Source organism: Gallinula chloropus (assembly GCF_964237585.1).
Source record: "Gallinula chloropus genome assembly, chromosome: 29".
NCBI classification, from domain to species: domain Eukaryota; kingdom Metazoa; phylum Chordata; class Aves; order Gruiformes; family Rallidae; genus Gallinula; species Gallinula chloropus.
The window spans coordinates 398,735-404,734 of NC_140114.1; the positions used below are offsets into that span (position 1 = coordinate 398,735).

General features: G+C 71.2%; 1 pseudogene across 1 annotated transcript; it reads right to left on the reverse strand.

Moving 5' to 3' along the window:
• Nucleotides 1-2,311: 2,311 nt before the first annotated feature.
• LOC311202331 (mothers against decapentaplegic homolog 6-like) lies at nt 2,312-5,521 on the reverse strand (annotated as a pseudogene). Its single transcript, XR_014618187.1, has 4 exons — nt 5,486-5,521; nt 4,171-4,572; nt 3,353-3,443; nt 2,312-2,875 (listed from the first exon to the last, which is right to left on the reverse strand). The product of XR_014618187.1 is annotated as a mothers against decapentaplegic homolog 6-like (transcript).
• Nucleotides 5,522-6,000: the final 479 nt, after the last annotated feature.

Consider the following 6,000-nt stretch of genomic DNA (forward strand, 5'->3'; position numbering starts at 1 on the left):
GACGCGGGACCGGCACGGGGGGGGACACGGGAACCGGCACCGGGGACACGGGACCGGCACCGGGGGGGACACGGGAACCGGCACCGGGGGGACACGGGACGGCACCGGGGGGGACACGGGAACCGGCACCGGGGACGCGGGACCGGCACCGGGGGGACACGGGAACCGGCACCGGGGGGGACACGGGAACCGGCACCGGGGACACGGGAACCGGCACCGGGGGGGACACGGGAACCGGCACCGGGGACACGGGACCGGGGGGACACACGGGGACCGGCAGCGGGAACACGCGGGACGCGGCGGGAGAAGCTCTGGCGCCCGCGGCGCCGTTTATTGGAGTCCGAACACCGGGGGCGGGTCCGGACCCCCCAAGGACGCGCTGGCCCCGGGGGGCTGGGGGGTCAGGTCCCTGTCTGGCCCCTGCCCCACACATCCAGCTGTGCTCCCTGCCCCACACATCCAGCTGCTCTCCCTGCCCCACATCCAGCTGTGCTCCCTGCCCCACATCCAGCTGCTCTCCCTGCCCCACATCCAGCTGTGCTCCCTGCCCCACACATCCAGCTGTGCTCCCTGCCCCACACATCCAGCTGCTCTCCCTGCCCCACATCCAGCTGCTCTCCCTGCCCCACACATCCAGCTGTGCTCCCTGCCCCACATCCAGCTGTGCTCCCTGCCCCACACATCCAGCTGTGCTCCCCGCCCCACATCCAGCTGCTCTCCCTGCCCCACATCCAGCTGTGCTCCCTGCCCCACCTCCAGCTGTGCTCCCTGCCCCACACATCCAGCTGCTCTCCCTGCCCCACATCCAGCTGCTCTCCCTGCCCCACACATCCAGCTGTGCTCCCTGCCCCACATCCAGCTGTGCTCCCTGCCCCACACATCCAGCTGTGCTCCCCGCCCCACATCCAGCTGCTCTCCCTGCCCCACATCCAGCTGTGCTCCCGCCCCACACATCCAGCTGTGCCTCCCCGCCCCACATCCAGCTGCTCTCCCTGCCCCACATCCAGCTGTGCTCCCTGCCCCACACATCCAGCTGTGCTCCCCGCCCCACATCCAGCTGCTCTCCCTGCCCCACATCCAGCTGTGCTCCCCGCCCCACACATCCAGCTGTGCTCCCCGCCCACATCCAGCTGCTCTCCCTGCCCCACATCCAGCTGTGCTCCCTGCCCCACACATCCAGCTGTGCTCCCCGCCCCACATCCAGCTGCTCTCCCTGCCCCACATCCAGCTGTGCTCCCCGCCCCACACATCCAGCTGTGCTCCCCGCCCCACATCCAGCTGCTCTCCCTGCCCACATCCAGCTGTGCTCCCGCCCCACACATCCAGCTGTGCTCCCCGCCCCACATCCAGCTGCTCTCCCTGCCCCACATCCAGCTGTGCTCCCTGCCCCACACCTCCAGCTGTGCTCCTGCCCCACATCCAGCTGTGCTCCCTGCCCCACACCTCCAGCTGTGCCCACTCACCCCACCTCCCCCCACGCCATCACCCCCCCCCCCATCCTGCAGCCCCCACCCCACTCCGGGGCTCCAGCCCATCCCGCAGCTCCCGCACCCCCTCAGCCCCCACCGGCTGGGGGTTGGGGGGTGGGTGGGGGTGGGGGTCCCGCATCACCCGTTTGGGGCTTTTATATAAAAATAAGATAAATTAAAATAAATTAAAGGATAAAAAAAGGGAGGGGGGAGTAGGGGTGAGAAGGAGATTAAAGTGTGTCCGGGGGTGGTGAGACCCCCACGACTGGGGCAGTGGGTGTTGGGGGGGGGGGGGGGGTGTTGGAGGGGGCCCAGGCACCCCCAGGGCTGGGACAGAGCGGGGGAGGGATCCCCTCAGCCAGGCTGGTGCAGCCTGAAGAGAGATGCTGGGGGGGGGGGGGTGTTGTTGGGGGGTCTTCCCCCACCGACCCATTTTTGAGGGGGTTCTACCCCCAAAACCCTTTATTAGGGGTTCCCCCACCCCCTTTTTGAGGGGTTTCCCCTCCCAAATCCCTTTCTTACAGGGTTCCCCCTTTTTTAGGGGTCCCCCCAAACCCCCTTTTTTGGGGCTCCCCCCCCCCTTTTTTAGGGTCCCCCCTCCCCCTTTTTTAGGGCCCCCCCACCCCTTTTTTAGGGTCCCCCCACCCCTTTTTTAGGGTCCCCCCTCCCCCTTTTTTAGGGTCCCCCACCTCCTTTTTTAGGGCCCCCCCCCTTTTTGAGGGGTTCCCCCCAAAGAAAACCCTTTTTAGGGTCCCCCTCCCCCTTTTTAGGGTCCCCCCTCCCCCTTTTTATGGTCCCCCCCTCCCCCTTTTTTTGGGTCCCCCTCCCCTTTTTAGGCCCCCCCCTCCCCCCCTCCTGCCCCACCCCTCAGCGCGGGCGGCTCAGCAGCACCTCGAGCCAGCAGGGGCAGGAGGTGACAAACTGCCGGGAGTACCGGGGTCCCCAGCCCTTGGCGAAGCTGATGCGGATGCTGTGGGGGTCCAGGGCCCTTCCTCGGGCCCCCCGGCCCCCCAGAACCTCTCGGCGTCGAACACCTCGCCGAATACCCGGGCAAAACCTTCAGCACGGCGGCGGCGGCGGCGGCCCCGCGCCCGCCGGGGGGCCGAGGGTGGGCGAGCTGACGAAGATGGGGTGGTCGCTGCGGTTGTGGGCCAGACCCGCCCCCCCGGCTCGCGGCTCAGCACCAGCCCCCGCCCGATCTTGCCCCGCACGCGGCGCACGGCGGCGGGGCCGGGGGGGCGCGGGGAGGGGCGCGAGGCAGAACCCCTCCCCCCGGGGCAGGTCGCAGAACACGTGCACCGAGTCCTCGCGCACGGCGAACAACCGGCCCACGCGCGTCCGGTACTCCCAGTAAGCCAGCTGGCACCAGTGGGCATCCTGACTGGGGAGCTGGGAGGGGGCGGAGTCTGCAGCAGGAGGAGGAGGAAGGGGAGGGGGGAGGGGGGTGTCAGTGGGGACACGCGTGGGGAGGGGGGAGGGGGAGATGGGGGGGGGTGTCCCCATTCCCACCCCCCCAGCCCCCCCAACTTTCCGGGGGTGGGGTTGAATGGGGGAGGGGTTGTCCATTCCCACCCCCTCCCAATTTTCATCCCCCCCCCCCCAATTCTCTCACCCCTCCCCCAATTTCCTCCCCCCCCTCAAATTTCCTCCCCCCCCCCCCCCCCAATTTCTTCCCAGGCCAAAATAACGGGGGATGAATTGGGGGGGGGGCGCGGGGGGGTGAAAATGGGGGGGGACCCCTCATCCCCACCGCTCCCCCAGTTCTGGGCTGTGCCCCTGGGGCAGAGCTGCCTGGGGCTGTGGGGAAGGGGTAACCCTGGCTGACCCCCCCCGCGGCCCCCCAGCCCGGCGGGACCCCCCCTCATCCCCCCCCCCCCTCTTACCGCGCCAGACGCCGCTGCCGGAGCCGGGAAACTGGGGCGGCTCCGGCCAGGAGGGACCCCGGGCGCCGGGAGTAGGGGGGCGGGGGGGTCTCTGTGGGGGGGGAGAAGGGGGTGAGGGGTGGGGTGCACGGCCCAGCCCCCCCCGAGAGCTCTGGAGACCCCCGAGAGCCGCCCAGAGCTCCTCCAGGACCCCCCCCCCCGCAAGACTCCCAGAGTCGCCCAGAGCCCCCCAGAGCCCCCCCAGAGACCTCCCAGAGCCCCCCAGACACCCCCAGAATACCCCCAACCCCTCTCTCCCAAGACCCCTCAGAGCCCTCCAGAGCCCCCAGAGCCCTCCCAGACACCCCCAGAGCCCCCCCCGAGTCTCCCAGAACCCCCCAGAGACCTCCAGAGACCCCCAGAGGCCCCCTGGAGACCTCCAGGGCCACCCAGAGCCTCCCAGACACCCCCAGAGCCTCCCAGACACCCCCAGAATCCCCCCAAAACCCCTAGATCCCCCCAAGACCCCTCAGAGCCCCTCCAGACACCCCCCAGAGCCCCCCATAACCCCCAGATACCCCTCAGAGCCCCTCCAGACACCCCCAGAGCCTCCCAGCCACCCCCAGAGACCCCCCCAGAGCCCCCCAAAACCCCCCGAGACCCTTCAGAGCCCCTCCAGACACCCCCAGAGCCCCCCCATGAGCCTCCCAGAGCCCCCCCCTGACCCCCCCAGAGCCCCCCCCGTCCCCCAGAGCCCCCCCCAGCCCTGGGCACCAGGCGAGGAGGGGCCCTTAGGGCGGGGGGGTGATTTGGGGGGGGGGGGTCCCGCCACCGCTCACCGGGCGCCGCCAGCGGGCTGAAGTGCTGGGGGTTGCAGCAGAGGGCGGCGTCCCCCCCGCAGCCCCCCGGGCCCCGGCCCGGCGCTGGCAGAGCCGCTTCAGCTCCCGCGGCTGCCGCAGGTCGGGCCAGCGGTACAGGCGGCAGAGCAGCACGTGCGGCGCGGGGGCGGTTTGGCAGCCCGGGGGTCCCCCGCGGCACCCAGAGGCAGCCGGGGTCCCGCAGGCCGCGGCTCTCACGGCCTGAGCCAGCTGCTCCAGCTCCTCGTCCTTCAGCTTCTTGAAGAGCGCCCGGCGGCCGGTTTGAGGGGGCCGGTCCCGTCCTCGGCGCCGCTCGGGGCCGAGCGCTGCCGCCAGAGCCGCCGCAGCAGCCCCGCACGGCGGGACCCGAACATGGGGAGGGGGCTGCGGGGAGCGGGGGGGTCAGCTGGGGGGGAGGGGCTGCGGGGAGCGGGGGGGGAGTCAGCTGGGGGGGGAGTGGGCTGCGGGGGGGGGGTCAGCTGGGGGGGGAGGGGGCTGCGGGGTGCGGGGGGGGGTCAGCTGGGGGGGGAGGGGGCTGCGGGGGGGGGGGTCAGCTGGGGGGGGAGGGGGCTGCGGGGTGCGGGGGGGGGGTCAGCTGGGGGGGGGATACGGGGAGGGGGGTTGGGGGGATGGTGGTGAGGGGGATGGGGATGGGGCAGCCTGAAGCTGTGGTCCCTGGGGGCCTGGGTGGGGTGGGGGGCCTGGGTGGGGTGGGGTGGGGGATGCGGTGAGCAGCTGTGGTGATGATGGGGCATGGAGCATCCCAGGAAAGCCACGGTCCCCGGCCCAGCATGGTCCTGGCACAGCTGTCCCACCCCAGTGTCCCACCCCGGTGTCCCACCCCCATATCCCACCCGTGTCCCACCTGTGCCCAGGGGAATGGGTGGCCTGAGGCCATGGAGGGATGCAGACCCCCCCCAAATCAACCCCAGTACAGGGGAACCAATCCTATCCCATCCCCATCCCATCTCATCCCATCCCATACCATCCCCATCCCGTCCCATCCCCATCCCATCCCTATCCCATCCCATCCCACCCCACCCCATCCCACCCCATCCCCATCCCCATCCCCATCCCACCCCATCCCATCCACATCCCATCCCACCCCATCCCATCCCCATCTCATCCCCATCCCATCCCATCCCACCCCATTCCCATCCCATCCCCATCTCATCCCCATCCCATCCCATCCCATCCCGTCCCATCCCGTGTGGCTCTATCCCCCCAGCCCCTCAGCGCGGGGTCCCTGAGGAAGATGAGGGCAGCAGGATGGGGTCTGGGGGGGGGTCTCACTCACGGCTGGGGGTGGCCGAGCCGAAGGGTCCGCGTGGGGCCGGGCGCTGGCCGCGCTCTGCCCGCGCCGTGGGGCTGCCAGGACCTTTTCCTGCTCCCCGGCCGGACTCTCCCCTCCCCCGGATCTCCCAGTTTGGGAACTGGGCCAACCCCGGGGAGGGGGGGGTGGGGGGGGGCTCAGCGGCGACCGGGCCAGGGCGACGGCGCGGGCACGGAGCCCCCGCGGGTGCTCAGGGCGCACTGGGGGGCTATGGGGGGGTTGGAGGGCACTAGAGACCCCCAAGGTGCGGGGGGGGGGGGGGCAGACCCCACGGGGTGGGGGGCTGTGGGGTGCAGTGGCACAACGCCAGTCCCCAGCCACGACGGTGCAAGGGCGACCTGACCCCCCAGCACCCCAGGGTGATGGTGGGTGGGTGGGGGGGTGGGGGGGTGGATGGATGGGTGGGTGGGGGGTGTCCCTGTTGCCCCACCCCTCCTGCTCGGCGGGCGCTGGGTGGGGTCCCGCTGCACAACAAAGCC